The sequence below is a fragment of the Cololabis saira genome, chromosome 1 (assembly GCF_033807715.1).
Source record: "Cololabis saira isolate AMF1-May2022 chromosome 1, fColSai1.1, whole genome shotgun sequence".
NCBI classification, from domain to species: domain Eukaryota; kingdom Metazoa; phylum Chordata; class Actinopteri; order Beloniformes; family Belonidae; genus Cololabis; species Cololabis saira.
Window position 1 is genome coordinate 14,984,036 of NC_084587.1, and position 24,715 is coordinate 15,008,750.

The 24,715-nt window shown below is 40.7% G+C and overlaps 1 protein-coding gene across 6 annotated transcripts in view; it reads right to left on the reverse strand.

The window, feature by feature from the left end:
- Positions 1-20,897, reverse strand: part of apbb2b (amyloid beta (A4) precursor protein-binding, family B, member 2b) — a 71,561-nt gene extending 50,664 nt beyond the window's left edge. For all 6 annotated transcript variants that reach the window (XM_061707234.1, XM_061706987.1, XM_061707152.1 and 3 more), the window contains exon 1: positions 20,769-20,897. The gene's annotated coding sequence lies outside the window, so the exon portion shown is untranslated. The remainder of the gene's footprint in view (positions 1-20,768) is intronic.
- Between the last annotated feature and the right edge of the window lie 3,818 nt (positions 20,898-24,715).

Genomic DNA, 24,715 nt, shown 5'->3' on the forward strand with positions numbered 1-24,715 from the left:
AGGTTCTCACCTCGGACGTCAACACCACAGACCTTTTTAAAACCCGTCAACAGCACTCTGAAAGTCAAACTCTGAGGAGCTCAGCCACATTGAAGCTAACGGAGGCTACAGCCAGACCAAAACAAACAACGCTAATACAGGCGTTTGTAAAAAATTAAAAGACAAGCAATCACCAGAGAGAGTTCACAGATTACTGCAATTTTCATTAAAGGTTTCATTGCTTTGCATTCGAAACCAATGATAGTTCAGAATTTATATCTATGTTTTGCAAAACAAATTAAAAAACAATCAAGTCTAAAAGATGAAAAAAAATGTGATCCTCCCATTAAAAAAAAAAAAGCATCTTGTTGTGAAATATTTGCCATGTCGCCAACTCCTAGTTTATAGAGCAGAATTCTTAGTTAATCTGTTAAAAAAAAACAATGTAATCGGACTGCGGGGAGGAAGACATAAGACCTGGAGTTACCCGAAGACAAAAAGCAGAATCACTGTCAGACCCTGAGATGAACGGGACGACACCATTCAAGAAGCGGCCTGCAGGCTTACAAGCTCACAGGCTGTTCTGGAAACCACATACTGCCCACTGCAACATATTGCAATCGTTAAAATTTAACTGGTTGAAAAATAATGAAAAGACAAGTACAATCACTTTTATTTTCTGCTCATGGTCGGTTGCCAAATATGTCGGAAAACCCAAGTTTACTGCGGAAAATGGTTGCTTATAATTTAAACACGATCAAAGAATTTCAAATAAAAGAAACAGAAAAAGAAAAAAATAAACTGACACAAAAGGACATGTTAGAGAAAACTTTCCCCAGAGCATTTCGTTAGCGGGAAATTACCATTCACTCTTCAGAGGATGACAAAATTCAATGCAACATATTTTCGTACCAAGGGGAAACTGCCATTCATGAACCTCATGGGATATATACACAACTGCTTAAAAAAATTAAAAGAAACAAGAAATGGCATAAGAAGGATAATTTTGTCCGTAATCAAAACATTTTTAAGTACTACAAGGGAAATGTGGAAAATCCATGTTACTGACTTGCAGGTCGATTTAAGGTGTGGCCCTACATTTTGTTGTTGTGCCCTAAACAAACAAATAAACAAACGATTAAATAAATAAATAAAATATCAGTTAGAGGCTAAAGTGTTCAAAAATAATCAAACTCTTAGTCTGGAGCCCTGGACTGGGTTTTATATTGTAATATCAATACTACAGAGCATTAAAACATGAGATCAAACATCACACATAATGACTGGGGTTTGTGTGTCTGAACTTTTTTGCCAAGTCTCTACATGACAGTCTCGTGACATGAGTGCGACTGCTCTAAAAGCACCTTTTCATCACCGGCAACAAGTGCAAACTAAAACCTAACCTGCAGACCAGCTCCTGGACCACCTGACCCCAGTTTACTGTGTCAATATGCCATCAGACACCTTTTCTGTTTAGTTTAGATACAGCAGATCTATTTCTCTGCAACTGTTTGAAACCAAGCCAATATTACTGTCGGGATAAACTCTCACTGACGTTTATCCCTACTTTTCCTTAGAGATAACAATGAACAGTCAGCAAAAATAAATAAACAAAAAAGACTTAGCAGAGACATCAAGGAGGGATTAAAAGGAGAATTTAAAGGTCTGATACTAAAGCTCTTCATATATAAACAGCAGTTTCTTGCAGCAGACATGCACCATTTGACCTCATTTAAGTCTAATTACCAGACTTCAAACAAGTCCCTCTGGAACCAAGGGGGGCTTGATACCACTTTTTTTCCCCACATATTCAGTAATGTTCTCCTCTGCGTTTAAACACATTTTGGTGTGGGGGAAAAAAAAAAAGAAATCAGTGGAGTTCCCCTTCAGAACTACGGAAGAGTATTAGGGCCATGGAGTAAAAAAATATTAGAGAGAAGTTTTTTTTTATTGTGCACTTCGAGAAAAAAGTTGAAATGTCAAGATTAATGTTGAAATACAATTTCAAGAATTAAGTCAAAATTTCGTGAATAAAGTCGAAATGTAGCCTTTTTTCTCAACATTTCGACTTTTTTCTCGAAATTGTACTTCAACATTAATCTCGACATTTCGACTTTTTTCTCAACATTTCGACTTTTTTCTCGAAGTGCACAATGAAAAAAAAAATCTTCCTCCTCTAAAATATTATTTTAATTTTTCTCCTGCCTGGCCCTAATACTCTTCCATACAGAACAACAACGTTAAGTTCATGGTTATTGTTTCACTGCAAGAGTGTAGCGGCCCCCACCAAAAAAAAAAAAAGAAAAAACAACCAAAAAGTGCCACAGTGTTAATGCTAACTGCAGACAGATGGTGTTACGTAAATTTCTGCCACAAAGACAGATGTAAAATTAAAAAAAAGTTTAAGTTTCCACACATGGGCGGAGCAACACCTTAGCACCAGTGTGTTCGTATTAACTAAAAACTGTTACTTCCAACAACAGTTGAAGTAATGGCTTCACTCCCGATGCGATGAGTGACTCGAGTGCCTCTTTTGAGCTTCAACACGCACACAAAAGGACTCGCTGCAGTCTTCTGCAGCGCGGAGGACATCAAGGCTTAATTACAGAGCACTTTTGTGGGCAGGGCAGCGCTGGCCCTGTCACACGGAAAGACAGACAGCCACTCAAAAACACATGGCGCACATGAATAGTAAACATGAGGGTGAACCTTCCACATGGACTCGCTTGTAATCAGTGAGATGCGCTGCTTTGAGCAGCTGACGGACAAACATCATCAGGGGGGTTGGAAATAAGACCTCCATTGTGTCGCACAGCAAGACCTCTAACATCTGACCCCAGCGGCAGCTAAAAAGCCATGTGTCTGTTAGGTGTAATAGACATTACCAACAGAGTACAACACAACACTCGACCGCGAAACAGAGATGCATCTCAGTAAAAGGAGTCAATCTGTGGAACAACCTTGATAGCGAAATGAAACTGTGTAATACACTAAAATATTTCAAAAATATGTATAAAGACAGGAACATAAATAATTATAAATCATTGGCATAGCCACATTATGTAGATTTATTGCAAAATTATGGACAGAATTATGTGTGTATTATGTCTATGGAAGGATGCATGTATATGGATGTATGTATATGAATGCTTATGTATGCATGTATGTGTAGATGAGTGTACATGTATGTACATGTATGTATGTGTATACAGGTATAAATAAGTGCATATATATGTATGTATGTATGCACAGCAATGTAGGCGGGTTTGGTGCGTGTGGATGAATGTATGCACGTGTGTAAATATGAACATCCTGATGCTGTTAAAGGGAAAGTTCGTTTTTTTACAACCTGGACCTTATTTCTGGCATTTTTTATGGTCGTATACTCACCCAGGCAAGTTTGGTGTCATTTGGAGTCCTTCGGAAGATATTAGGGGTTTTTTTGCGAGCTGCTTCTCCATATAACGGTAGTGAACGGGGCACAGCGGGACACAGGCGATGCAGCGTCTAAATAACACATGATTGCCGCAAAACTCGTTCATTTATTTTATGAATCACTAGATCTGCTTCCAGGACCTGTTGTCTACATCCGGGGCTGTGTGTAACAAATAAATCAGTTTGTAAACAAGACCTCTGAACTCATGACGTCATCTCTGTGCACGCACTCTGTCCTCCGTTCAGTGAGCTCTTCAGCCGTATACTCTGGCTCAAAACAGTAAGGACGTCCATTATATTCAAAGTCGTCGTCCACAACCTCAGAATTTGACAAATATTCAGACATGTTTCAAATAACTAACAGTAAACTAACAGTAGCGAACTCCAGCTGTACACGGAGCTGTGTCTGCGATGCGCGCACAGAGATGACGTCATGAGTTCAGAGGTCTTGTTTACAAACTGATTTATTTGTTACACACACAGCCCCGTATGTAGACAACAGGTCCTGGAAGCAGATCTAGTGATTCATAAAGAAATGAAGAGTTTCGCGGCAATAATGTGTTATTTAGACGCTGCATCGTGAGTATATATATATATATATATAAACATATCCAAAAAAAAAACAAAAAAAAAAAACTTAACCTCTCCGTTTCTTTTACATACATATGTTTTGCATGATAATCGTTAATTGCAAGACTCTTCTTATATCAAGTGCGTACTTTGTGCACTATTATTTTCTCAGGCATTCCTGTTCATCTGCTAATCCCACCTGACTTTTTACCCTCTTTTGTCTAAATCTTTTTGAAGCAAACCGTTTCTCTCTCCGACTCTGTTTCACAATCCTCCCCTCCCCTCCCAAGTCCTCTTCTCTCCTCCACCTCTCCCAAGAAGAAACTTCATGTTCAACAACAACAACAACAGACAAAGAGAGCTAAACTGGAACTGTCAGATATCAGTCCAATAAATCTCCACGGCCAGGCTCTTGCAGTTACTGCGGCCAATCGTGCGGAACAGAAAGCGCAACTGCATGTTTTCCTGACTTTTGGATCGGGAACGTTAAAAGTGTCGCTCAGCTGCACAATAGGAGCCAAACCTTTTTTTGCTTTGTTTTCGTTGGCCGCAGAAAAGACGAGGTCCTTTACAGTTCGCCGAGATCTGCTTCCACGAGTTAACGACACGTTCCACCTTTTAGCTGCACAGCTGTTTTTGCTGAATCTTTGCAACCATATTCCTTATTTCTACTTGGTCATTTTTATCAAAGTTTAATTGGATGAAACTATTTCTGCTGCTCCGAACCAAAGCAGAAACTGGGCTGCACAGGTCTAGCTCCCTGCATTAATGAGAATTGATTTCAAGTTCTTTTGTTTGTACATAAAATGTTTATGTCTTAGAAGCAGCCTGCATTGCAGATTCCTTTTATGAGCTTTTCCGTTCATTCAAACCCACGAACTGCAGATGTTTTTAAAGTGACCCGTGCCCAAGTGAGAGGGAACTCTGATACAGTTATGAATGAAGCCCTCAGACTGTGATAAATTATAAAAGTGTAGTATGCTATTAATCTGTAGATAAACTTGACATCAAAATAATATAAACTTTATATATAATTCAAATATGTATTCCTCTTTGAACCATATTCTTCAGATTTTAAAATATGGAGTAGGTTTATTAAACATATTGTTGCTGAAGTGAGTGAAGTAACGCAGAAAACACGTCTGACAAAAGGCGGCAAAAATCAGCATGACTAGATCTGGTTTACAGGCAGGATGTTTGACTTTATTTTCTTGATCCCAAGCTCATAGTGTGTGTGTGTGTGTGTGTGTTTGTCTATTAAACCAGGGAAGAAGCTGAGAAGAAAACAACAGCCACCACGTAACTGGTTCCAGAGTTTCAGCGGAAGAGGGGGCGGGTGGGGGGGGGGTATCCTTGTACAGTCAATAGCTGGAAATAACACAGACTGCAGCCTAAACAAACAATATTGTGTACAAGCAAGCACATATGTATACAATTGCAAAATGGAGCTTTATGGTTTGAGAGCGCATTCATCACCAGCACCTTGTTCGTGCAGCTGGAGGGTTCAGCGACGAAGGACAAACAAAGAAAATAGTCCAACTATAACTCTACGTGTCAAGATTGGAAGTGTGCTTTTTCCTTTTTCTGCATGTGCGGATGAAGGAATGCTTCACTGTCCCGTACAGATTCAACCAAATGTATGATTTACCGCTGTTGTGGTTTTCCATGAGTGGGACATTTAGGGGAAAGAAGAAGAAGAAAAAAAAAAAAGAGTGACCACAAAAGAAAAGGAGTGAAGAATTTGCAGGGTGTGCCAAAGAATCTCAGGCATGTCTGGGTGGGTGAGGGGCAAAATAAGTGTAGGCAAATACATACAATACACACGGAGACACTTCAGAAACGGGCCAGTGATGACCGCTTGTGTATGCACACTTGACCCAGAGACCCCTAACAAACTAGGACTTTCATTCATAAAGTCCTAATATGCTTATTATTGTTTAGTTCAATAAAAAAAAGTGTCAGCTGTGACCAAAAACACAAACAGACTTTAACAATTACGGGAATAAATATGTCTTTCTTAACAGAGACTCTTGGTAACAAGCAGAGTAGTCATAACATGACTACTCAGATCAAATATACATTTCTTAAAAATGGCCAAATTTTGCAAATCCAGCATGAAAGTGGATGAAAGGTTTTATAGCAAACTTAAAAAAGTTCACACACATTTGAGACTTTAGGTCCCATGACATGGAGGGAAAAAAAAACAACAAAAACCACTGCAGAAACAGAGCCAAATAGACAGCTTCCTTGGTTTGGGAAACGTGGGACCTTCCTCCACCCTCCCGCTTCAGCCCGTCTCTCTTCACTGTGGGTGTGGAGGGGAAAGTTACCTTGAACCGAGAGTGAAACATAATCAGCTGAGGGAATAACACCTTTCCCTGTGAAGCGTGATCTCTGACACAAACATGCAGGCTGGCTGTAACGTCAGAACAACTTTGACATCACAGGACTGCAGCTCTTGAACAGACCAGGAGGTGAAGCCTGCAGACACTGCCGAGCGTAAACTGAGGACAACAAGAATCGTGTTTAGGCCACGGCTTTCCCTTTTCTTGTATGTTAATCCCACTCTGGCAACTGTTAATTACCAAAACACTCAACCGTGTTCATTTAAATTACAAATATGTTGGTTTCTGCCACAAAACGGAAAAGTCTCAACATGGCTCTACACCTTCATCCTCGTTCCCTGAGTAGTGATCTATAAATGTGTTAATCTAACCCACCCACAACTCCGCCTAAAGACAGATGACACCGGCCTGCTGTCTCTCCGTTATTCTGAGCAATGACCAGTTCATATTGTAAAATAAAACTGATCTGTGAGTAAAGAAAAGACGAAATCTCAAGAAGACAAAGCATTAATAATACAATATTAAAAGTGGAAGTATAAGACTGGTACTGTATAAATACAAAAGCTAAAATTTGAATTGTAATGAACAGAATGAGTCATGTTTCTGCAGCGAGTCGTGCAGATGGATCGTCCATGATGGAGGGAAACATTTTGTTAAAGGACCTCGTGTCCTGAGCTGACTCAAACCTCTCAACATGCTGTCCCCTGAATTTTTCCAGCTTTGTGGATGCTGACATCTCCGGAGCTGATGCTGCTGCCACCGCAGATCACTCTCACCACTGCAAGTCTGCAAGAGGCTCTCTAGCGTCTTAATGAACACACTGAAGGATCGGAGCCTCGTATGAAACTAGAATCAGCTCTTGGACTATGGAGTAAGATAACTTCCAAAAAGATGTGTCCATGTTATAACTATTCGTATTCGTAATGATAAACATTTGTATGTAAATAAAAAAGTTGTACCCAAAATTCTGGTGCCTAACTGTTTCCCAAGTATATTAGTGCGTGTGTGAATGAATAAATGAGACGTAAAAGGTACATTTCTTTGTTGAAAGGCGCTTTATGAAAATAAGTCCATTTACTTGTATTAGTTTACAGCGCAGCAGCGTTGACGTATCGCAACAGCGGGCAAGAACACTCGATGCGGCGTCTACGTATATAGGTCTATTTCAACAGTTTTTCGACTCGTACCCATAAACTTGAATTTGTGTTCACAGTGAAGACTTGTAGTCGTAGAAATTAGAGTTGTATTCACAAGACTTTGCACTCACAGCTTTTAGATTCACACTCACATAAAAACAATCCTAACCCTAATAATTTATCAGACTCATGTGTGTGACAGCAGAATTTTGGGTACAACTTTTTTATTTACATACAAATGTTTATCATTACGAATACGAATAGTTATAACATGGACACATCTTTTTGGAAGTTATCTTACTCCATATTGGACTTGTACGGAGCATCTTCCAGTCTGGTGCAAGCACCTGTGGAGCACTTCAGGACCTCAGGCATAGACACAGCTGTCTCACCACACCTTTCTGGGACTATATTTTCATTTATTCATTTCATCAACACCTCTGAAAAGCACTTTGAGTTGCCTTTGTGTTTTAAATGCTCCATGCAAATAGCGTTGCCTTGCCTGCAGGTGCTGTTCTGCTGCAGAGATCCACAGAAATGCCAAAGACGATTTAGTTCATAATTTTTTTCTTCATGTTTTGTAAAAACAAAAATTCATCTAATAATCAGTTAGATTACAGACTAGCATGCGCTCTAGGAGTATACTATCAACGTCTTGGGAACAGTCCAATTTACATACTGCACCATATTCAAAATCCCTCCATACATTTCCTGAAAAAGCAAATATCAGACTTTGACTAAACAAAAAAAATGTCATTTTAAAACAGCCCAGTGTCAGTGGTTGACATTTCCCCCAGTTTGTTTCTGTTTTTCCCTGCCTGTGTCCCATCTGCCCTGATTGTCTGCACCTGTGTCTCGTTATCCCCTGTGTATATCTGGTCTTGTCATTCCCTTGCTCCTTGTGGTTCCGTACTGTGCCTTACTCCAGGTGTCCTGCCAAGTTTTTCCTCCAGTTTTTTTTTTATCCCTGTTTCTGTGTTATTGATCCTGCTAAGCAGCGCTTTAGTTTTTGGTCCTTGCCTTTTTTGTGGAATAAACCCCTTTTTGTTGAACTCCTGCCTTTTGCTCTCCTGCATCTGGGTCCTCACCACACCAGCCCTGACACCCAGGTTTAAAATCCTAGTGCAGCATGGACCGTCCCATGTTGCTCAGGGCTGTCACCCCATGACTTAATCACAGAATAATTTCCCAACTTTGCTAAATTCCACAAGACTCCAGTTGCTAGTAAAATTGATTGTTAATAAATAAGACTTGGCAGCAAATCGCCAATATCACTATTTTTTTCCTCAGTGAGACAACATAATTGACACTAAAGTAAATGTTGTCCATTTCCCCTCTACAGGCCCCCCAGTGTTTCCTTCTCTTCACACGGCACAATCTTTGATGTCCACATCACCCAAAACCACTCAGGTGGAGTGTTACCACATACTGTTCATGTGACTCATGATATTTTAATGCATCATCGCTTTACAGCGGCTAAGGGCTGTGTCTTTACAAGTTCCTCTCATTTCTTTCATCAATATCATTAAGTAAATGGAGAGTTCTCATAACGAATTTCATAGCAACTCCCATCAGAGCCTCTGCCCCTCCTTGCTTCCCTGAGAGCTTTACAGTCAACTTGTTTATTTCTTTTGCAGTAAAAACGGAGGCGAGCCATTTTCAGACCCCGTCTTCCTCTCTCAGTGAAAACACACAGACAGACAGACAGACATGTACAAAGGCCTGTCAGATTGAAGGCGAGGGCAGCGGGAGCAGAGACGAGAGAGAGAGAGTGTGCATCCTATATATAGCTGAGATGTGACAGGACGTGCAAAAGGACAGGGAAGTCTAGACAGAAACGGCACAGCACTTATTCACACCGTGTGTATGAGTCCAGCATGGTTTTGCCATCTCACATTGCGTTATAACGCCTGTGGCAAGCTGCTGCATGATAATGTCACAAGATTGCCTTAGCATCACAGCCTGATCCATGCTATCTTATTTGCTGGAAAACAACACACAACTACGTCGTTCGGGGGGAACCAGTAAGAGCAAGAGACGCTCAGAAAGTGAAGGACATGGGGAACGGTACTAGCCTAAAAGCAGGAGATATGAATAGAAATTGTAGATCAGGAGCGAAAGAGTGACTCATGAGAAAAGGAATGTCCAATCTCTGCCAAAGGAAGCACAGTCACCACTGCAATAATCTCTCAATATCCAATACTTTAAATCACTGTCTCGCTGCTGTCTCCTCCTCCGGTACAACAGCCGTCTCTTTTCTTCCTCTGACCTTCACCTTTCCTATTAACGAAGCTGCTGTTGGTGGTACCAGATATTAACAAAATATTATTCTCTGAGGAGACACGTGCTTTTGGACAGGGATGATTCAGTTAGCTAACCACCACCGGCAGTCCAATACCGCAACCGTCTCGGACTCCGTATCGTATTCAGAGCCGGGACTGCCTTCCCACAGTTATTTTACCCATATTTATTCTGGCCGGGCCAGTGCGACACCAAGAAGCACGTTCTAGCAGCGTCTGATAAACAGGTCTGGGCATCGAAAACAGGTGCAACACTGGCACCGGCTCCAAACTGGTACCGATAACCTCCAGGACCAACACCAACACCAACACTTCCAGCGCTTATATCATGCAAGTATATCGCAACTGTTAAAGTGATGGAAACAAAGCTGCCGAAACCGCTAATAAATTGCTCAGAGTTTACTCACCAGTCTGCATTTCAATGCAGTGAGATTAATCGTCTGAGTAATATTTTCCCCCTTGTGTGCAGAAACACAAGCAAGCAACACGGTGGTCAAAGCATTAAAAACAAGTAAAAAGTGGACTAACTGGTCGGTATAAGACACATCTGATGATACACAATTAGGAATGGGCGATATTTTACCGTTCACGATATACCGTCGAAAAATTTCCCACGATAAGAATTTGTCATCTCGTGGTAAAAAACGATAAATTCCTGTTGATGACGTATTTGTGTAAAACTGATTTATGGTTCTGCGTTAAATTGACGCAGAAGGAAGGAAGGAAGGAAGGAAGGAAGGAAGGAAGGAAGGAAGGAAGGAAGGAAGGAAGGAAGGAAGGAAGGAAGGAAGGAAAGAGGAAGGGAAGAAGGAAGGAGAGAGCAGGAGGGAGGGAGGGAGGGAGGGAGGAAGGAAGATGGAAGGAAGGAAAGAAAGAAAGAAAGAAAGAAAGAAAGAAAGAAAGAAAGAAAGAAAGAAAGAAAGAAAGAAAGAAAGAAAGAAAGAAAGAAAGAAAGAAAGAAAGAAAGAAAGAAAGAAAGAAAGAAAGAAAGAAAGAAAGAAAGAAAGAAAGAAAGAAAGAAAGAAAGAAAGAAAGAAAGAAGGATAAATTCCCGTTGATGACGTTTTTGTGTAACAAACATGGCGGATCTGAGAGCGAGATAGATTTATAGTTGAAAAGATGGAGTTGAATTTTTTTTTATCATTATTTTTATCGTTATCGGGATAAATGCCAGAAATTATCATGATATATTTTTTAGTCCATACCGCCCATCCCTATACACAATGCTACAAAAATGTTTAGAAAGATTTTGGAAAATACTAACATCTAAATACCACAACTTCTCACACCCAAAGACTAATATACATGCAGACAGTTGTTTAATGGTCTTAATGGTCACTAACACAAACTGCTGATGGAATAACAACGTTTGATTAAAACTAAATGAATGACGTGATTTAATTAAGCGTGTAACACCAGCACATGGAAAAGCTGGCCCGATTCTCACAATCCCAACTCTTCCGACTGCAGAAGTTCGTCTGCAACTGTTATACTACTTTGATTTACAATGGTTGGCATACAATTATGCAAAGACATTTAAATACTTCACTAGTGCTTTGTGCTAGGTTTGTTTCCTGAGAGGGAGAACTGGAGAGCAAATGACCTCCATGTTAACTATTGAAACGTTCCATATTTACATGAAGCGTCTATGGTTCGTTGTACATTTTTAACTGTAGTATCAACAAGAAAATTGGTCAAGTGACACCAAGTCTGAATGATACCCGTTTCTAGTCGTTAAGCAGTTCAGTTATTTTCCGCTCAGGTCCGTGAAAGCCAAACGGTCTGTCTATGAATCACACCAGAAATATTCAGATCTGGTACCGAACCACATTCTTACCACAGATGTTAACTTATTTTAACTCACCGCGAGATCTGATGCAACTGTAAGACACTGACACTGAGCTGGTCAGAAAAGCTCCCAAAAACCCCCCACAGTGACTCCGGATGCCGATCACCTGCCGTCCTGTGTGTTCAACAAACAGGAATGTGCTCCATACAATTCACAGACTGCGGCCATCTGCTTGAGGGTTAATTGTTAAAACAGAAGGAAGAGGAGGAAGCGGCGGGTCGGTTAGAGTGAGCAAGAACGCTCGCGGTTCTATAGAGGAGGTGGGATATCGCCCCGGAAAAAAAGGCCTTTTTTTCCCTCATAAACATGACATTATTCTTATATTAAGTTTAAACTTCCCGGCAGGGTTCACCTGGCACATCGACTGGTAGATCAATTTTATTTTATTTTTTTTCCCCCTTTTTTTCCAATTTTACCAGCTTCATCAACAAATCCACTCATATTCAAGCCCTTTATCCAAAATGTACTAAAATAATCTTACTTTAAAAGGCAAAGATTTAACTTAAAAGGTAAATACTTAAACTCAACACTGTACCACCCTCAACCACTACCCCACTTTTTCTGTGTTGATTTTCTTACGTGCATTTGGGACTTGCCGACATTTATCACTTCCAATGTTTATCTCCCTTTTTGGTTTTACTCAAATCCAAAGCCTACAGGAAGCTGGACAACATTGATCTACGGTATTACAACAGCATTGATATCATATTAATGTAAAAATGTAAGTATCCTTTGGGATGTCTGCTGCTTAAACTAATCACAAGTTAAACTGTCCATTTGTTGAGCAATCTTTCAACATGTTAACAAAAGTCAACTTAACACAAGTATATTGGGCTGCGGGTAACTACTATTTTCCTTTTGATTATTCATCAAATTACCCTTTGGAAAACCGGTTAGTAATCAGTTCTCCAATTTGCTTTCATCATTTCTCCAATTTGCTTTCGGAGTGGCCTCTATTGCAAATTTAATCCAGCCGAAAGTGGTCATGTTTATTTCTCTCCTGAGAGAAATTACTATAATTTTGTTTCCGTAAAAAAAAAAATTAACTGCGTTAACTTTTCAATTAAAGTATCACAAAGGAACCTCTGAAATCTTTAGTCCACCTGATCCCCCCCTAAATGTGTGGAGGTTAAGCCCCTTTTACAATGCTGTCCAAGATTTAATCTTTTTTAGTCCCTTGCTCTTCCACACTCTAGATGTATTTTCTGTCATTACTTTCTTAAGTCTCTTAGTGCCTGTGCTTCATCCTCGTTGACGTTAGGGGTGCAGCGATTAGTCCGCGTTGTTAATTGTCAGCTTTTGTCGGCAAAAAAACTAACAGAGTGAGGCATCGTCTTCCATCCTCCCTATCTCTGCTGAGAATAGCAGGCACAGCAGAGTACAGCACATGGGTAAACGATATGGCGAATGACGTGTCCATCTTGTCTTTTAATTAACACATCACTTAAACAACCTCATGCAAAATGTAAAAGCTGAGAGCCAAATAAGAGCCATTCAATAATTATGAGATTCATAATCCGATTAGTCGACTAATAATTTCAATAGTCGATGACTAATCAACTATCAGAATAATCGTAAATTACGTCCCTAGTCCTAACTGATGTATGATAATGTCATGAAGAAATATATACAGTAGTTGTTGCAGGATACGACTGAGATGGGGCTCCAAAGGTACTTTGGTTTGAGCCGAGACTAGGGACAGGAGACTGTAAGAGCTAGATGACCTTTAAAAGTAATCACATATTCCTTCAATTGAAATTAAAACTGCTATTTTAACTTGAAAAAAGACTGTTGTGCTACTTCAACACACTTTAGGTTTAATTAACACCGACTGCAAATACCTTAAATTTTTTTCCCTGAACTGTACGGCCTTCTCGCTGTCATTTGAATGAAATAAATAAATGAACTCGAAGGAGCTTGAATCGACTGAACAGAGCTATATCAACAAACAAAAAGTAGTGAATAGCAGTGAGAGTGCTGCTTCAGTCAAAAGTTGGGGAATTTTTAACTTTTCAACACGAGCTGCCAATCAAATTGCAGCCACACAGCTGGTACAAGCCAATTAAATCATACGTGGGGGCGGGACAGTCCACAGTACACGGCTAATTTGCAAAAGAAATGTTCATGTTATGACAACGGCATGTCAGAAACACCACCGTGCAATTATTTGTTAAGAACTTTAGTTGGGAGTCATCCAAGGTCGTGGTGCTTCATTATAACTGAGATCTGTTAATTTTGACATGACTTTACCCAAACAGTCCAAACACTAGTGAACGCACTTCGGCTGGCCAGTTTAAAACCACGTCTACTGCTGTGACCTTTACTTCTGTCTTAATCCCATGCTAACTTTGAAATCTACATACTATGCGTATGTGAGTCACTGGGAGAGAAAGAGGAAGGTCAACCAGGGGGGGCAGAAGCCCTTATGCAGCTGAAATGAGAGATATGGGGGTGTACCTGCAAAAGTGCAGTCAAGTGGAAAAGGCAACATCACTGACAGAAAAATATAAACAAAAGAGTGTGTGAGAATGAGAGTGGGAACGCAAATCTCTGTGTTCGGCGTTCCTGTGAAAAGTAAACATCCATCCTCGTCCGCTTCCACAGGTAATTTGCGGGGGAAAATAACATGCATAGTCACGACCCGTTCATGTGCCAGACCTGACAGCAAGGAGACAGTCCATCAGCGAGAGCTGCCAAAAGCTGACACCTTACATGGCAGTTCTCTCACACACACACAGTACTGGAGTTGAGGGGGGATGAGGGGGGATGGCATCCCCCCCTGAAATAAAAACGGTCAAAATCATCCCCCCTGTAAAACTGCCATCCCCCCTTTCCATCCCTTATGTCATTTCATCAATGAATGTGGTTTTACTGCTATTTCAACATTTACAGTCATCACCAGAAAAATAACACCAGAAAAATAACTTATTTGACAATTTTCACCTGTTTCAAGTAAATTTTCACTTGAAATAAGTAGAAAAATCTGCCAGTGGGACAAGATTTATCTTCTCATTACAAGCAAAAAATCTTGTTCCACTGGCAGATTTTTCTACTTATTTCAAGTGAAAATCTACTTGAAACAGGTGAAAATTGTTGTTTTTTCCAGTGATGAGTCTTGTTTTAAGTGTAATAAGATTTTTTTTTTACTAAAATGAGACATTTTAACTAGAAATAGGACAAATATTCTTATTTTGAGTTTTTGCAGTGATCCATTTTACTTATCCTGTGAAGGACAGAGTCATATTGATAAGTTCAGAAAACTGTTTTTTGATTGTTGTGTTTTGATGTATTTGATGTAAGCCCAGTGGATATTTAAAGCTTACAGAAGGCTGCATTTAACTGCTGCTATGTCATTCCTGCAGTATTTCTGCAGGTGTTTTGGTCAGTGCTATTATTTGTAATATATTATATTATTTGTAACCAGCACAAATTAGCTGTCCTCATATGATAAAATCCACCATCCCCCCTGATTTCTTTTTACAACCCGAGTACTGCACACACAAATAAATAAATAAATAAATAAAACACACACACAAAGCCAGATATTAATAACAACAATCTAGAATTGAGCAAAAAGAAAGTAATGAGATATTAGCACAAACGGGGAAAAAAAACCAAAAAAACAAAAAACAGAAGATGAGCCAGACAGACAGACATAGGAATAGATTGAAAGAGAAAATGGGGGCCCTATCATTCAGTTTTGCAGGCTACAGGATGAACAGGGCCTCTGTGCTCCTTCCCTGTTCAAACACACCTCACGGCTGTCTGCTCCCTGCAACAACAATGCATACGCGCACACATACACTGCAGCCTGCCTGGCCGTGGGCACAATATCCCTATTGAGAGGCATCGATAGGGAGCTGAAAGAAAAAGTGAAGAGAATAAAACTGGGGAGAAAAGATGACAATGCAAGCGTATAGTCTCTTGGACAACAAACTGTAATGTGCCCATTGTGCCAATTTCACAACGCTGGACACTTCTATATTGTTTTAATTTATCATTCATTGGTCCAATCTGGTAACCCTACTTAGAGAGACATACACACACACAGCATTTGTTCAAGGGTGGACCAGCAGTATTGTTTCCACAGAGGAAAAAGGGTGGTGATAACGGATCTCTGCGTTATCTGATTACTCACACACACCACACGCAGAAACGAACATGTATACACATGCAAACTCTTCCCATCCTTTCTTGTCAGTTGCTCTGCATGACCTTGGCCACACACAGACAAACAGGTTGGTGCTGCAAGGCAAGAAAGTCCCAACACCACACACGCACTTTTATAGTCTTCCCGACATAATTATATCCAATCTGCAAAAAACACCGAGGTTAGCACAGACACAGATGCCGAGAGGAGGAGTTTGTGGAGCTCAGACTTGGGTCGCTGCTAAAGTGAAAGCTTGCAGTTCTGGTCTACACAGATGTGCATTCTGATCACAACGTGTAAACGAGTGTGTGTGTGTGTGTGTGTGTGTGTGTGTGTGTGTGTGTGTGTGTGTGTGTGTGTGTGTGTGTGTGTGTGTGTGCCTCCTTTATTTAGCTCATCAGAGAAGTGACAAAGGAGTTTTGCAGAGGAGTGGCTATTTTGAAAGTGAGGCACTTTAATAATACTAAAGCTAAACAAACAGGCACACGAGAACATTCTGCAGTGCTTGGCCCAAAACTCAGCCCATAAATGTCCAAGTCACTTTTTCCATACTCAGCAAATCCTGATGTTGTACAGAAAGGCTACAGAGGGAGGAGGGAGAAAGTAAATGACAAGGGAAAGAGGGATGAAGTGAGGAGAGGGAGCAGGAAATGGGGAGAGGGGCTGAATATAAACCAACTTAACAGCCCAGGAGCCTTGAGCAATTAGCAATGACATCATGTTCCTACACACACACACACGCACACACACACACACACACACACACAAGCACACTGCAGACCAGAGCCAGGTCTGGATGAAGAGCAAGAAACCAGGGGAAGGAGGCTGGAAGGATAGAAAGGGAGGCGAGGCAGAAAGGCAGGAAGAGGATGACAGTGCAGCATTTCTACTGTGGTGTTGCAGCCAGTGACACATTTGATTTTGTGGCTTATGCTAATTAACTCACCAAACCAATGCCACATAAAAAGAAATGTTAAAAAAATACCACATTAACCTTTGAAAATTAAAGGAAATCCCCATAACCACAACCTAAAATAGAAATTGAAAGCTGTTTATCATCAAAGTCCAAAGTGAAACAGAAGATGCACCCATGATATTCTCCCAGGTTTCATTCATCATTATGCTTTTTGACAATTGTGCACAAAAAAAATAAAAACCCATCAGCGTAGTTGCAATGGAAAACAAACGCCTCTGAGCCGGTGGAACCCGTAGAAAGATGTAGTGAGACGGGGAGGGTGAGAAACCTCAGTGGTGCAGTCCAAAAGGAGGCAGCTCCTTTGATAATTCATGTTATTGTCAACAACTTCAGTTCAGTGGCCTTTCTCCAACCACACAAACACACATAATTCACAAAATTCTTGCACAAGTTTCTCACACTCACTTTTTGACAACAAACCCAGTTTCAGGATGATTTTAAGCGGAAAAAAAAGGACATTTTTTCCCTTATCCCTCACTGCCTCCAAGAAAATTAAAAACAGGAAAATCCTTCACAATGTGTTCTATGTTATTTCAATCATAAAACATGAACAAGCAATTAAGGGGTTCCAAGTTTGTTCAAAACAAACAGGTGCATTACCTTAAAGGCCAGGAACAAACTAGCAGAGGACGGCTGGGAATGATTAGCTCGCCACATTCAGCCAACACCAAGCACCAATGAGAGCCTTCGCCTCGCCCTCCGGGACTCGCATGGCCCGTTCCCTCAGATTTTTCCATGTAATATGCACAAGAATACACTCCTTTATGCCTGTTTATTTCACAATGGACCTTTTTCATTGCTCATACCGTGGCCTTAAACAGAGAACTACAAAGAACAAAACACAACAGTCCAGAGTGGAGAGCTGAACATCTCTGGATGGTACTACAGGACAAGAAAATCGATTTGATTAGCAAATGGTTGTGAAATATAATTACGGAGGATTATAATTTAACATTAAGGATGCAATGGAATGTATTACATATTTGGATTGCAAATGAGGTAATGAAGTAGAAAAATCTTCCACAGGGTCTGGATGTTTCCTGAGGTTCGACAGGGAGCATTTATGTGTTCACAACAGTTTCACGCTGGTCTGCTAGCTTTACAGTGTGGCGTTAAGAGTGCTTTACTGATTTGGAAGCAAAACACTGTTGAATTATCATCACCAAGAGGCATTCACATACAACATCACAGCAGCCCGCCTTGGCATAGCGGGTTACTGGCAGCCACGGCACACTCGAGCAGCAGACACTGATTCCACCAGCAGACAAGAGCAGCACAAATCCAAACATAACCTACCCAAAACTATTCAGCAAATTTGAGGCCGTTCTTTAAATTGATTGGACCTGAGACAGCTCCATGTCAGCCATATTGCTCTCAAATGTGTTGCATTTCTGAGCAGTGTTATCCAGAAATACATCGGAAGAAGGCATGAAAATGACACAACAACAAAAAAGCAGTTAGATTCCATCTACAGGGTTTGTGATTGTGACATCCTGCAGCGTAGCACTGCTGGAAAGCCAACCACATTAATAGCTACATGCTTGAATAGGGACATCAGTGGCTGAGGGTAGCTACATATTGCTCTATATTTATTTTTGTGCACAAACAGAGCATGTAAATATCTGTACATACTGTTGCATCTCAAAGTGCAGAAGTGGTTCACAAAGCCATAATTGAACAAAAGGAGATAACTTCTCACCACTTCCCTGCCTGGCTTATTTAAACACTGACGTGTAAAGCATTGCGCTGTATTTCCACCTTGCCCTTTACGTGAATGTCATTTGAAGGTTAGAACCGTATGTTGCTGCACTATAGTTCACACGCTTGCACGCTGTTTACAGTTTAATTTGCTTCCCATGCTTATCTGAAGCCTTTCTGCATAATGTCATGATTTAAAGAACTGAAATATGAACATTTGTACTCCTGACTTGTGAGGAATTTTACTACGATTTCTTCCTACATGTGCAAGGCTTTGAAAACAGGGCCTAAATGAACATCTTTACCCGTCACAGCGTTGTTTAAACAACCATTTTAAAGTGCTTGCAAGTTCTGCACCCACTCATCTGTAAATAGCAAGACTCCAGAGATTTGTAACTCCCAAACTGCTCAGCTGTACATACAGTATATGCACACACACCATAAGGAAAATCCGAAAACATGCTGGATGCTGCAGTCTTCAGATCTTGAATGGATATAAAGCATTCAAAAGCTGCTTCTCCAAATAGCATCATCATCTTAAAAGCTTGCAACTCCTCACATTAAGCAGATATGTGCTTGCAACTTGTCTTCTTGGTCTTCTCTCTACTTGCTGTTTACTAAGCACCTTTGTAGCTACCAACATGGCCACCAAGCAATGGGAAAGGTAAGACAAAACAACAACTTAAGAGGGTTTTTTTAGACTTCACAAGAAATAAATCCTAAAAAAATCAAAATAAATATATGTGACATATTTAAAAACATATCATATATATTTTATTTTCAGAAATGCACATATATATGCTTTAGGTTCTTACCAGCATGGTATTAACCATTAATATATGTGCAGACAAGTAAAAAAAAAAAAGAAAAAAGAAAGAAATCCTAATTATAAACACCCAAACTGGACAATTTTCTTATTCTACTGGCAACTCTTAAGAGAAAGCCTTTCTTGTAGTCGACGTGGTGTTTTTAGTTTACAGTAGGGCTGGGTATCGATTCAAATGTCAAGAATCGATTCGATTCCGATTCTTAATATTCAAAATCGATTATCATGATTCGATTCGATCCGATTCGATATTGATTTGGCTTAGTGTTATTTAAAATGTTTTTTGAGCTGTTGCCTGAATTATATGACTGTAAAATAACTAGTGAAATAATAATTTCACAATAATTATTGTGAAATAACTAAGAAATAAATAACTCAAACAGGCCTTTCAATATCCATTTAAAGTGCAAAAAAGAAAGAACAGTTCATGCAGTAAACAAATCATTTTAGCTTATCTAATTTATTCTGTCACCACGCACAAATATTGCCATGAAGCACCTGGCATTTTTCAGAAGTGTCATGACAAACTGTGTGTCCGACTACTGGGATTAAAGTTCACCTGGCGAAAATGATGAGAAAAAAAAATAAAAAAAATTTATAAAAAAAAATAAAAAAAACAAAGATCTTTAGACATAAGAATCGATTTTTAAGAATTAATATAAGAATCGATTTAGAATCGGAAAATTGATTTTTTTCAACACAGGCCTATTTAACAGGACAACTAAACTTGGTTACAACCCATTAATAAGTGACAGTAAACAGGACATATTTTAAACTGGGATAATAATGACATGATAGTTTATTTTTCAATATCTTAAGTCGTAGTGTTAGTGAGTGAATATTTAGGTGTTTAAAAGCGTTTAGGAACATGCATTACAAGCTTTTGTCGTAGTTTTAGTTAAGCCTTGATGAACTATCGACTGGTGAACAGTTTCTAAGCCATTTACTCGCGACTGGACTGGACGGTAATGGTTAATTCACACGTATTTGGTTGGTCTTTGTTCACAGTCGGACGTGTCTCTCCATTCGAGCGCTGACACAGCGGTCGGGGTTCGGGGGTCGCTGCTCAACGCCGCGTCCTTCCAACGCAGAGACTACGGCGTAGGGTACGCGGCGACGCACACCGTACGGTATGCGTCGCCGCGTACCCTACGGCGTAGGCTCTGCGTCGGCTCTGCGTAAGCTCTGCGTAGGCTCTGCGTAAGCTCTGCGTCGGCGCGTCGCCGCTTCTGTCGGCGACGGAAAACGTGCCTGCGAAGTCCAAAGGGTGTCCTGAGAATATAAATATATATATATATAGCCTCCCAGTCCCTTCCTCGCCCCCCCCTACCACCACCACCACCACCACCGCCACCGTCCCTGACTTGTTTCGCAGCACAATGCGGAGCAATGCGTCGCAATATAAAAATAAAGTTACATTTTTCCGTCGCCGTGCAGCTTGAGAAGCGGGCGGTTGCCACGGCAACGCCTGGCATTAGGGCGACGGTTCTCGGGCATCACTCACCTTTCCGTTCGTGCCCGCTTTCGCGTCTTCGCTTTTGGTGGCTCTACTGCTGCCCTTTTCCCTTTTTTTTCCCTCCTCCTCCCCTCCGTTTTCTCTCTCTTGGCTCCTTCCTTTTTTTTTCTCTCCTCCCTCCCAGATGCCGCCGAGCTCCGGCAGGGGGGAACCGAGGGACGCTAATGCTGCGTTCCGTTTACCTCGGAAGTCGGAACTGGGAACTGGGAATGACGTCACAGCCGAGTTATCAGCGTTCCAGTTACAAAGTAGGTAAACAAGTTTGTAGTTCGCATATACCACATGAAAAATGTAAATTACACTATAGTAGCATATATATGCCGAACAATACTTGTATACGACTGATTTAGTGTGACCAAAACTAGAATGAAGTGCTACGAATTTTTACAGAGCTCTCTTCTACTGTTTACAACCGGGGCAGCCATCTTGGAATGTGAACTCGGGGGTGGTGAAGACTCTCCCACTTTCCCAGTAGGAAATCCCACTTCGAAGGGCGTTCCAGTTGAAAAATCCAACTGGGAACTGGGAAATCCCCACTTCCGAGGACAAATGGAACGCGGCATAAAGCCCTGAATTATGGTTCTGCGTTAAATCGACGCAGAGCCTACGACGTAGGGTTACGGCGTAGGGTGCGTGTCGCCGCGTACCCTACGCCGTAAGGCTCTGCGTTGGTGTAACGCGGAACCATAAATCAGCCTTAATCCGGAAGCAAAAGCTTTTACTTTATATATTTATTTCAACGAATTCCTTTCACCTCACACACCAACCGCACACCAGACATTAATACTTTAATCTATACATGACTCGTATAGCAGACACATTTTAAGGCCTAATCTGGGCTACTTTGGGCACTTTTGGCAAGGGGTGAGCCAAATTTAATGAACTGGGCCAAACTACAGGACTGTCTCATGTGAATATTGTGATAAAGTCCTTTATTTTGAATATTCTGGGAATCTTAATCTTAAACTGTAAAGTTTACTATAATCAGCAATATTAAAATAATAAAAGGCTTGCAATATTTCAGTTGATTTGTAATGAATCCAGAATGTATGACTTTTTTTTTTTTTTTTTTTTTTTTTTTTTTTTTTTTTTAAATTGCATTACAGAAAATAAAGGACTTTATCACAATTGTGAGGAACCAGAGCGGCCTCCCCACGTACAATGGGACAAGGCAAAACTGGACCTGGGTGATGAGGCGTAAAAAAAACCTTGCAGAGCATAGAACGCCAAAAAAATAAGGCTTTTTATTTTATGTAAAAAAAAAAAAAACATACAGGCGGAGGGCAAAATCAGTATTCTAAAAATAAGCACAATGGGGCATAGCCTCCCAACAAGCTTCTTCCATTCAGCAGACCCCCCTTCTGGTATGCAGCTGCTGTTCATAAACCCAGGCAGGGTGGAGAGGTTGATTGGACACAGGTGTGCCACAATCAGTAGAACCAGGCACACCTGTGTGCTGCTCCCCCGCAGACCACGCCCAATCCTCCAGTCTGCCACACACATTAAAAAAAAGTCCGGTGAGAAGGGGAGGGGTTGCTCACTTTCTCACAACAATATTCTAATTTTCTGAGACAGTCCTGTATATGTCGTGTGAGCCAGATGTGGCCCACATCTGGAAGTTTTGACAATGGAAACGGACCAGGCGTGGCCCAAAGGCCCCAAGAAAGTTCAAAAATTGAGCCATGCCTGTTCTATGTGCCTAAGTTTAGCCAGTCATACTAACCTTGGGAGAATTCAGAATCACAATCAGGTTTATTGGCCAAGTCAGGTCAAACAAGTCATATAGTCATAATGCTCCCATACTTGTGCCTGCAGTTCCTATAAATATTTAATGGGTCAATAAAGACATGAGGAATTATTGCTGTTTGTGTATTCAGCTGAAGAACATTGTGTTTTCTGTTAATGTGTCTCAAATGAAGACCAGATCATATTTTTTCTTCCATATTACAGAATCAGAATCAGGTTTATTGGCCAAGTCAGGTCAAACAAGACTTCGGTTATTTCGCTCATTGTACAGTAAATAGACAAATGACAGTTCTTATTAACATATATACAATTAAAAAAAGTGAAAGGTGCAGCAGTATGAGGTAGACATGGTTATTGAAAGGTGCATTGTTACAGCATATGATTGTGGTTATTATTATTATTATTATTATTATTATTATTGCACAGTGGTTGATTACTCTGAGACTCTATGAATGATGAGATTTCATCAGAGCAACAGCTTGGGGGAAGAAACTGTCTCTGAGTCTGGAGGTTTTGGCTTACAGAGCTCTGTAGCGCCGTGCAGAGGGGAGGAGTTCAGACAGACTGTGTCCTGGGTGTGAGGGGTCTGGAGAGATGATACCTGCCCGTTTCCTGGTCCTGGACAGGTACAGGTCCTGGATAGATTGGAGGTTAGTCCCAATTATCCTCTCCGCAGACCAAATTGTCCATTGCAGTCTGTGCCTGTCTAGTTTGGTGGCCGATCTGAACCAGACAGTGATGGAAGTGAAGAGAACAGACTGGATGATGGCAGAGTAGAAGGTGATCAGCAGCTGGTGTGGCAGGTTAAACTTCCTGAGCTGCCCTAGGAAGTACAACCTCTGCTGAGATTCTTCCGGACAGAGTTGATGTGGGTGGTCCACTTCAGGTCTTGAGAGATTGTGGATCCCAGGAACCTGAAGGTGTCTGTGGTGGAGACTGTGCTGTTGAAGATGGTGAGCGGGGGAGTGGCGGTGGGTTTTCCATCAGCCAAGGCCAAATCTGGGCCAAAGACAACTGCAGACGAGGGCCAAGTTTGGGCCGACCACTATCTGGGGAGACATAGTTTCAGCCGTATGCTGATAATGCGTCCTGAGATGGGAGATGGGTTCTAATCAGAGTTGTTTCATGCTATTCTCGGACTGTGCATGTTCACAGGGCCCCTCATAGCCATAAAGGGGCCCAGAAGCCAAGAGGAGACTCAATATACAGTATTTGGGGAGAATGGAAAAGACTTGTCCTCATTTTTACCCACTTAGATAAGCTCATTTACAAATAAGTAAGTTTATTGAGATGGTTTCTTGGAAAGTTGTGAAAAAAAGTGTTTAAGATCACAGTTTCTGGAAATAAAGATGGAGAGGCCGGGCGTCTCTACTCTAACCAGGATCTGTGATGTTATTCTCTACAGATTTAAATGGCTCGTTGAATGAGAATACTTCAGATATGCCATTCGAAACAAAGTGACAGGGTTCTGTTGTATTGACATTTTTGAGTCTCCTTTTAAAGAATGAGAGTCTCAGAATTAAAGTTGTGCAAATATTCAGCAATCTGAGAACAAGTGCGTCTACAAATTGTAAGAGAATTTTAGAGTAATTTTTCTCAGCATCAAATTGCAAAGACTTTGAATATCCAATCTGCAATTGTATGTTATCTATCCATCTATTGATTATTTATACCCAGTTATTGCTATTCAAGGTCACCGGGATCATCCTGGATAGGTCATGGATTCATAGAAGAGTTGGGGCGCTGACTTGTCCGGCCTGCAGTCGAGATTTTCCACCGACTGAAAACATTTGCTGCATCATGAAATGAAAAAATACAACAAGGAAGAGCCAGGACTGTTGTGCTGCTCAGATCCGACAAGAATAGGACAACGTTCCTCTCCAAAAATAACTTGAACTGCTCTCCTCCTTTCCCAGTCACAACTGGACTGTTAGGATGCCGAACAGAGGTAAACACTTTATTACAACTTTCTGTACATGTGTTGCTGACATCAAATTCAGTGTTTCCCTTTTTTCCCCTTAATGTGCAACATTTCCTGAGTTATCATTCTTTAACTCTTCAACTCTTTTTTATTTGTCTTTAGTGATTGAAATAATGCTTTGGAATGTATGAGATCTGTGAATTGGTGCTTTGAATTACATTTTACACAGTGTCCTAATTATCTGGAATTGGGGTTGTAGATCTTCTCT